Genomic DNA, 10,167 nt, shown 5'->3' on the forward strand with positions numbered 1-10,167 from the left:
CAGTCTAATGTTTTCATTGGTTACACTCAGCGGGACTTTCTCAAGGGAAAAGGCTTATCTCTTCCTGTGTTTAGCAGAATGGTAGCAACTGAAGAACACATTTAAAATGGCTTGGCTATTTGGTGCAGCAGCACTAGGAGGTAAAGCAGGGTTGGGTGCAGTTTTAGGCCCTGTTGGTCTTTGTGTTGGTGGGCTTGCACTTGTGGGGCATGCAGTTTATCTCGCAGGCAGACACCGGAGAGGGGGTGGAGGGCCACCGAAGAAATCAATCACACAGAAGCAGCAGGATGGAGACATGGATTCATCTGAGGTGGCTGATCATTTGAACCTTGGAGCTACGGACACATACGGAAAGTATAACACATCTTACTTGTAAGGGCTTTGGGTGGAGGGTAGCAGACGGGTTGCTGATTTGGAAAAATATAATAGTTGTGGACCTTATCAGTGTTATATGCAGGGGTTGTCTTAGGTGGTAAACAGGTACGCATGATCGGCATAATGATTAAAATGTTCTGACAATTTTATGTCATAATCAAAAGTGTACCTAAAAATGGATGCATACCGAAAAATAGATACAATGAAATTGTTGCACATTTTAATCTTTTTGACCTGCGTGCATACTTACGTCAACCCCTGGCTATATGAACATTCCTGTTAATACACAAGAAATGAACCATATGAACTAGAAATAGCATTCCTTGTGCTAGTCAGGCTGTGTGTCTATGTCAAAACCTGGCTTTCGGGTTAGAGGAAAGGGGGGTTGGTGAGAGCAGGTATAGATAATGTGTAATAACATGCTTCTTTCACAGGATCTCCCCTTTTTACACAGTATGCAAAAACACAAGGGGCAGAAGGTAGTGTTAACAGAGCAGTAATCTTCTGATCCTGTTGGGCAAGACACCAAAGGGAGAAGTCACTTGTGGAATCAATGGGCTGTTGCTGTCCTATATTTTTTCAATTCATTATACAAATGGCCACATGTTCAGTAATGTTAACGATGTTTATTGCTTACACGTAATGGCCAAATACAAGACAAAAAGTGGTTTTAGTGGGCAGATAATGTGAAACAAAATAGATGTCTGGAAGCTGCAGTATTTTGGGTTATTTCATGCTGACATGCATGTACTGAAATAATTCAATTTTCTACCTTTTAGTATCTTACGTTATGGAAGACCCTTTGTTTCTGGTGAAGATGGGGATAAATACTACGTTGAAGCTGATCATATCCCACCGCTGCAGTCCTTCCGTATGGCTCGAAGGCTGCCCGCGTTTAGCTCTCTCAGACGCATTAATCCAAGACTTCATGAATTGGTGATGAGCCTGGAAAATGATACAAGAGGATTGAACCTACTCACTGTGCAGGTCTCCACCCATCATCACCGGGATGCTCTGTCTTCTGGTTCAAGTAATGTATCTAGACAGTGCAGGTATGGGTTGTTCTTGCATTCAAATCACCGTAAACATGTGGAGCTGAGGTGAAGGGCTGGTTTGACCGGTCGACAGTAGGTGTCTGTTCTTTGAATGTTTTGTTGTATTCACAGGGAACTAATTGCACACAGAATGGCAGATGGAGACGTAACGAAAATGCTGAAGCAGGCTTTTATCATCGCTCACCCTTACGCTTCCCAGCAAATAAGAGATGAAGCAGGTTTGCAAGCTTACTTTTTGCTCATATTTCTGTGCATGAATAATTTCCTGGCGTTACTCTTGTTTTATTGCATTTGATGTTCTTCTGTTGTTTAGGTGGTCTGTCTCAACTTCCTTTAAAAATGTATATTTTGTACATTTTTTTACAGGACTTGGCAACAAACCCCGCCCCAAAAAAATCTTTCTGTCAAAAGACAGAACCATGAACATTTACAGAGCTGCCTTCCTTGAACTGATACGTAAATACCATGCGATGGGGATCATTGGTGATGAAGATCGTAATGAACTGATTCAATATGTGCAGCACGACATGTATCTCGACAGCGAATCTGAGCTGTATCAACAAATTGTTCGAATTGTTAGGCAGTTTGGTGGACATAATCACTAGAGGTTGTCCACAGGCCAAGCTGAGTTCATGAGTATGCCACCATTCACCTTTTCACGTTTGCAAAAAAATATATATTTCCACAGTCTTTAACATATGTACTTTTAAATAACTTGTATGTTTGTATGTATGTTCTTACTTTGAGTGCTTTAATCTTGTTCTACACTTAAAATGTACTCTTTACAAAAGTTCTGTATCTCTGTTCTGTTATAGAAGGCTAATCGGATATATCCTCTTGAGACTCGGCAGAAAAAAATAGTTGAAAGTATTAATATTTTTTGACAACAAAAAAAAATGTATCGGATGACAAAAACATGTTGCATGAAAATATTTTCAAAAATATTGCATCATTTTTTAAAATTCATTGAATGTGTATGTTTCATTGGAGTAGAATATATGGTTCTTGATATTGAGACCAGAGAGCCATTTTGTCAGGGGGATATGATGTAAGTCACTTTTGTGATAATGCATTGTTTCCTGACTGACCAGTTTACCAGTTTGTCGTGATTAGGCGTAGGCATGACTTTGAGCCAGGGCCATGTGGAAGTGACTGTTTGCTGGAATGGTTAAAGGCACAAGAGAACGGAGCCCGCCAAATGAAGTCGACGGGTAAGACAAAGCTGTGGACAACGTAACCTGCCGTGTTGAAGATGAGATGACATGACACGTGGATGACATGACACGTGGATGACACAACGAGGGAAACAACGAGGGAGTGGCTCGTAGAAAAGTGTCTTGAGAAGATATAAAAGGCCGAGAGTTTTTAGCGTACAAAAACAAAGCGAAAGATTTGAAGGCCGAAGAAGAGAGCAGGAAGACAGGCAGACAGGAAGACGGGCGCCATTGAGCGGGAGAAAAGCAGCAGAGAGAGGAAGTGCATGAGAAGTCCCAGTGATACAGATTAGATGCAGTTTTTGGAGAAGCAATTTCTGAGGAACTTAAATTTTTGGAAGACCAACTCAAGCCTGTTATCTGATTAGCAACATTTATCTTTTGTGAGGCCACAGGATAGTGAGAAACAAAGGTTTTAAAAAATATATTTTTTTAATTTTGTTTTTATTCTTGCCTTGAAATTATAAGATGCATAGCAAGCTGCTTGGCTGAAGGTTCTGAAATGATATGACTCACAATAACATGCTTGGCTGAAGATTTTTTCTGAATATATAAGATTAAAATTATCCATGTTTAGTTAAAACTTAGCTTAGGAAAGTGGTTTATATCACCTGTGGAAGCTGTAACTTGCAGATTACCTACAGAGCTGTGAATGTGTGGTTATTGTACTCAAATAAAAATGTACTCATATTTATAATCAAGAGCTTTGGTTGAGTGGTTTGTTTAAATTCTAAATGTAAACATGCGTAGATCTGACAAAAATTCTTTTTAATTTCTAATTTCCCTGTAACTCATAGACTAAACTAAAACACCTATGCCATCCACACCCCATTGTGATGCATCCAGTAGCCGAAATGGAAGTCCAGGTGTGTTCATATACTGAGTGATCCAAGCGCAGAGTCAGACAGTCTACGTTACACATCGCTTTAATAAATCAGGTAGAAGAAGGAGAAGCCACATTCTGCCCCTCCGTGAAAGCTGTTTAAAGTTTGCCCTGTGATTTATGGTACCTGCCAGGTCACTGCACTGAAACATATTTACATTATTCAGAAACTGGGGGGCGTGAGCGGTCTTGCCTTTTGTACCAGACCCCCCCCCCCCCCCCCCCCACTGTCCATCCCCTACCATGCAACGACCCCAACGCCCCCCCACCTACCACCCCACCTCCCCCCCAACCCCCAACCCCAGCCCAAACACCCTCAGATGCAGCGTAATGGAAACGTTAGCATTTCTCACACTCAGCATTGCATGACTACTGTCATTCTGTGCACATTCCAGCTGGGAGGTCCATAGCCACAGAGAACTTACCTCATCACAGTCACTAAACAGTCAGTGTAGTAAGTTAAAAAGATATGGATCTCACAGGGGCCGTCCTTATATTAGAGCCAAGTTTGCTTTGGGAAAAAAGGGCAGACACTCAGCAGTTCCTGTCCGATCCATCCTCATACAAAACACTTGCCCTGCGTTGAAGGTATTCTGCTAAGAATAACTGAAAAGCAAGCTCACTAGATATTGTGTTTTCCTTCCTTCTTCATAGATATCTTCATAGATACAATGTAGGAGGTCATTTCATACTGTCTTTCCAATAACGGATTATGTTCAGTTCTACGTACAGTATTCATTTACACAGCACTGCTTCACAACTACAGTACAAAAAAAACAAACAAAGAAAAAACAACAGTTACTAACTAATTGTTCTGTGAATGGAAGCATTCTTGACTCAAAGTGTATGATCTTTAGGCATACCTGTCAATGACACAGCAGTCTATTCATGAGTTTGTAAGACTATACACAACCTTTACATAATTTTCATTGCTGAAATTGGCAGTGATTCTCCCTCTCAGCTCTTGGCTCCGTGTAGAATTCTTGCATTGAATTTCTCTGTGACAGCAAGAACTGACATTTTGGGCACATTCCTGTAAAAAGAAAAAGCAGCCATTCTGCTCGCCGTCGAGACACGTAGAGCGACAGATTATCTGAAAACTGGCTACGTAGAGCACTGTAGATCAATTTTAAAGGTAATAACTTTAAGGCCTGACACCTTCCCACTTTCCATGACAAAGGAAACTTCAAAGAGAATATGGTATTTCTTGATGGGCTCAAAACTCAACATCTTTGGGTTCCATTAGACAAAGCTGGCAAATGTAAACCAGATGAGGGGACTCTGTGACTCCAGTGGGGGGGGGCATGTCTACTGGAGCAAAGGTAGCCGTGAGCTCCGGGAACAAAGACCATTTATTTCATAAATTCATGTAGAAATATTCAATTAGATTCAATTCAATTTTATTTGTATAGCGCTTTTTACAGAGAACTGTCACAAAGACACTTTACAGAGTAGCAAGAGAAGAGACTGAGCAAAAAGAGCAAGTAGAGCAAACACCAGGCCTGAACCCACAAATAGCTGGTACATAAGAAAAAAAACCTCCCAGTGGGGCGAAAACCCTCAAACGGTGGCGAGAAAAAACTCCCCAATGGGAAGAAATCTCGAGAGGAACCCAGCTATAGAGGGGGAGCCCATCCTCCACTGGCCAGCCTGGTGTAAAGTAGTAGACATATATTTTTATATGTAAATATGTTTCATGTAAATTCTTGTTTTCATGAGAGAGGCATGAGACCAGCCCCAGGGTTAGTGAATCACAGTGTTCGAACCGTGGGCTCCCAAGAGAGGGCTGTTTCCACACATGCATTTTCCACAGTCTCAGCGCTGGAGTATGATTGAGACAACAGCGGGCCCGCTCCGGGTAGCCAGCCCACAGGCAGATGGGATGGCGGCCGGTTATATCTCACTCCGCGCATGCCGGAGGGATTTCACAAAGCAAACACTGTTTAGCGTAGGACTTTTAGTGTGAAAACCTATGGCCGCTGGAGATCGGGTTACGGGGGATAGGGCGGGCGGTTGGGGGTCGGAGGGCATTCGGGGGCTTCCTCCAGTGGATGAGGACTTTGCAAGGGGATCTGGAGCCCCATATACACGTGATTCTACTTTAGCACCGTGAGGGGAGTGGAATACCTAAGACCCTGGGTCATATTCTGGCAGTGCTGCAAAAATGAGAGAGATAACAAGATGTTCTCGTGTTGCCAGTGGTGTCTCTGGTTTGTGTTCTCTCAGTCGAGGGGGTGAGGGGGAGGGGGGGTTAGAGTGTGATTCATATATCCAGAGCTCAGTCAGAGGGGTGCAGAGGGAGTGGGGGATTGTTGAAAACTCAGCCGTGTTCCGAGCGGTTCCTTTTCGACGTGTCCTTTGTGACCCTAGAGTTAGCCATTTGCCAGCACCACCTTCTTCCAAGTACAGTAATCGACTGGGTATTATATCCCTCCAGAGCCTGAGAACAAAAGAATCTTTCTTTAATACAATCTCTGCAATAATCTGTGTTTTGACTTTACCGTTTCAAGTTGCTTGTTTTTTTACACAGTGGCCATTGTTTTCTCATATACACACATATATAAGGGGGGGCAGAGAGATTTTTGGGTAGCAAATGCAAGTCAAGCAAAGGCTCACTTATACTTATTTGCTGTATTTGAAACTCTTGCATTAAATCTATGTACTGAAAAGCAACCATCAGGATTTATATCATAAAGGTACATGCTGAGGCAGCAGAGAGGTACTTGGGACCTCTGTGCAATGTTGGCTGTATATTTTAGCTTCCCACTGCTAACTCAGAGCCCTGTTCTCATTCCAATTGGTTATTTTTCACTGAGAGTGAATTACATTTGGTTGTACTTTGAGTACTTAAGGCTTATACATTACATTACATTACATTACATTACAGGCATTTAGCAGACGCTCTTATCCAGAGCGACTTACACAACTTTTTACATAGCACTTTACATTGTATCCATTTATACAGCTGGATATATACTGAAGCAATGCAGGTTAAGTACCTTGCTCAAGGGTACAACGGCAGTGTCCTTACCCGGGAATCGAACCTGCGACCTTTCGGTTACAAGCGCAGTTCCTTACCCACTGTGCCACACTCCGTCCCTACGGAGCAAAATCTTATAGCAACAGTTGACGCCGCCATGATATCTTGCAGAGCTACCGAGTATACCTGACACATGGAAAATTTATTGGGGCAGTTCCCATTCTGGTCACAGTTGAGTGGAGAGACTCTTAAGTGAATCAGCTGCCCGCTGATGGAAAAGAAGAGATGGTGCTTTTAATTTTGCTCAATATTCCCCGATAATTTCAGTGCAAGACTTTCTGTGATTGTGTTTGATTAATCTGGTGCAGGCTGGGAAATCGCACAGTATGAAATGATTTTGTCTCTGACAGTAGAACACTGTCCTCCTCACAAAAATCAACAGGTATTATACTGTTATAATGAATTTTTTCCTGAGTGCAACGAGCAAAATCATTTTAAAAATCAGCCTGGTAAAATGCAAATCCCCTTCTCCCTATATGGATTAAAGGTTGTGTTTTTGACTTGATGCCTAATGCCTAATTTTTGTGCATTGGAACACATTTATTTTTAATTTTAGCTAGTGCTATGATACCAAGCTGAATATTCTCAAAACCACCTTGGGCATTTCATGCAGAGATTATTTCATGAAAGCAGCGACATGGTATCTTGTATAAGTACAGTTTTAAAATATTTAAATCAAAGCCTGATTATGGATATTTGGTTTGCAATTTGCTGGGCATACACCAATGAGTTCAGAGAAAAAGAAGTTTGTGAAATGATCAACCAGCAGTCAATTCCATAGGTGATACTGAGTGACAAAGAGCAAGAACTCAACTGGCTCAATGGCTGAAACTCCACCCTCTAGTGGTAAAACCTCGTTACTTCCATTCACTGATGTGGAAGCCTCGCAAAATGTGTGTGGCAGCATGGCTGAGAGAATATGAATTTGGTGTCAAACTCTTGCCCAGACACCCCTCCTGTCCTGGAGGGGTGCAGTGTCAGCTGGTTAACAGTGTATTAGAAAACATAGGTGCTTAATTTAACCCTTTGAAGAGTAAGTGTTTTAGAATATTTTTTTTCAGAATTCAAAGTCTAATTCTAACTCTATTGCTTTAGAATACCAGTAGTGATTGGTACTGTACACCAGCATTAGAATGTTCAGAAAATAATATTTTATTTCATGAACATTTTATTTTCATTACATCTTAAGGACACAGATTAGCTATAGAGTCCACATACATGTTTGTTTCCAAGGCCTAAATTGGCTGCTAACTGAAAGAAAACCTGAATATGAAAACCTGAATATACTGTAGCTTTTTGCACTGAGTAAAACTCAGAACGCTCCCAAATCTGGAACATGGACTGTAGTGAAAAGAGCTGTTCTAGGTTTTACTCAGTGCAGTTATCCTGCTAACTCTGTAACCCTGCTTCATGAAATACCCCCCTGGTCATTTATGCCTAATTGCAGATTTAAGAAACGGAACTTAAAATGCATGAAGATGTCAAATGTATTTAAATAACTGACGTGATTTAAGTAAATTACTTTTTTTGCAGAAATGTTCCATTATCCATATATAGAGAGACCCTTCCCCAGCTCAAAAATATAATTATACAGCCACATACATGTTATTTGTGTACTGTTTTGATTATTTTACTGTAAGACCCTAACAGAGCTCTTCATCTTAAATAGGTCCTCAGGACAAAATAACAGGATGTTTTCATTTTCTTATGACTAAATGTGCATACCTCTCCTGAACTTTGACCTTTTAAAGGAAGAAGTTAGTGAAAATTATAACCAGCCAACTTCTAGCCCTCATTTAGAAAACCCAGATGTTTTCTGAGTAATACCATTTGCTTGAGGTACGGTGTGCTTGACTCTTTCAATCAACATGAAAAACAGCAAACACAATTGTCGTTGTAGGTGAATTGTACAATAGCGTAAATTACATGAATAATTTCATTTTAACGATGAAATAATACTTTCGTGTGTAAAGTGCTATTCATAATGAGGAGAATATCCCTTTCCCTTGTTTACTGTTCAAAATTTTATTTTTCAAAGAGAATAATGGCTTTTTTTTTTTTTAGATTTTCCCTGTAAATACCTACATGAGCTTCTGCAAAACAGATTTCACCACTAAAAGGAGCCTGTGCTTTTGAAGCGAATGCGCTACAGCTGTGAGGGAGGGGGGCCTGGAACGGGGGAGAGGAAGCAGCGATCCTTCCAGGTGTGGTCCCCAATGAGCCGAAGGCAAAGGCACCTGTCCTTTATTTTCCCTCTCGTAGCTTTTTCCGCAGGGGTACTGTAGAGGAGGTGGAAAACAAACCCAGCTGCCCAGACATCTCCATTTAAAAGAGGACGTGTGCTCATTGGGCCCAGTGCTAGGGTTAGAAAAAAACCCACAAGCTATGACACAGATAATGTCACCATTTGGGCAGACTTTGGTGTTTTATCTCCTGAACAAGTGTTGAGCCAGGGGCTACGAAATATCTGAAGGGTATTCTTGTCGGTCAGGCCCCCCCCCCCCTCCACCCCCCACCCAAACCTAGTGAAGCAGGAAAAGAGAAAAGCAAATGTTTAGATTCTCTAGTAGTTTCTGTGGCCTTCACTCCCAGCCCCTCATGTCGTTATGAAGTAACCAGTGTTGTGTATTAATCAGAAAAGAAAACAGGGTTCCTCGCAATTATATGATTTCTATTTTAACTGAGTGGTACCACATTAAAGACTGGGCCTCATTTCAATGCCGTTCCTCACGTTTGAAATAATCATTTCTACGTTCACAAAAATGGAAATGGTTAAAAGTAAATTGAGTAAGACAGTTCATCTGCGGTCAAAAAAAATCCACTGTCTGTGGCAAACCGTGTCATCTTGGTGGAATGCTAAATGTCTTACATTTCAAAAGATTTCCCATGCAGAGTGAAATATTTCACTCCATTCAAGAAGCATCACTTTTAGCAGCGGACTTCGTATTCCTCTAGAAGATGTCAATAAAAATGCTACGGCCATCTACCGGGAGCGAGACTACTGCAACCGCAAATGAGTTTGCCTGCCATCAGAAATCCTTGACTCCCTGCCAAGACTGTATCTGTGGATGATATCTTCCTCTGGAATGTGTAAAGGAAATTGAAAATAGGCTTTCGTATATAAGAGGGAAAGGGGAAATTGAGAAGCTAAAAAAAGATGCAGGGTTTTTATAAAAATGCTAATTAAAAAAAAAAAAAATTATGAAACTAGAAGGCACAATTTCAACGCACAAGCTTTATGATGTTGTTTCTTCAGCAACTTGCTGCAATTGCTTGATTAATGTATTAAGCAAGAAAGGGGTATACATTTAAATGAATGTTTAAGACACTTGGTCAATCTTTAGGACAAAGCACCGTAGTAGAAATGTTGAAGTGTACCTGGGCTACTATGAGAAATGCAAGAAAATAGGAAACACACATGGGGCAGATATACCATATATGGCCAATATGTATGGCAGATATAAATGCCTGTAATAATGTAATGTGCTATGCAAGTATATAGTTGCAATCCAGTTGGAGTCATGTACACTTATCAAGATGGGTGGCAGTGAAGTATAATGGGTAAGGAGCTGGTCTTGTCACAGGTTCAATTCCCAGGTA

General features: G+C 41.1%; 1 long non-coding RNA gene across 1 annotated transcript; it reads left to right on the plus strand.

Moving 5' to 3' along the window:
• Positions 1-9: 9 nt before the first annotated feature.
• Positions 10-3,345, plus strand: LOC118206339. The gene is made up of 4 exons (XR_004761174.1): positions 10-354; positions 1,155-1,427; positions 1,542-1,648; positions 1,797-3,345. It is a non-coding gene; the product is annotated as an uncharacterized LOC118206339 (long non-coding RNA).
• Positions 3,346-10,167: the final 6,822 nt, after the last annotated feature.

This window comes from Anguilla anguilla, chromosome 10 (assembly GCF_013347855.1).
Source record: "Anguilla anguilla isolate fAngAng1 chromosome 10, fAngAng1.pri, whole genome shotgun sequence".
Classification (NCBI taxonomy): domain Eukaryota; kingdom Metazoa; phylum Chordata; class Actinopteri; order Anguilliformes; family Anguillidae; genus Anguilla; species Anguilla anguilla.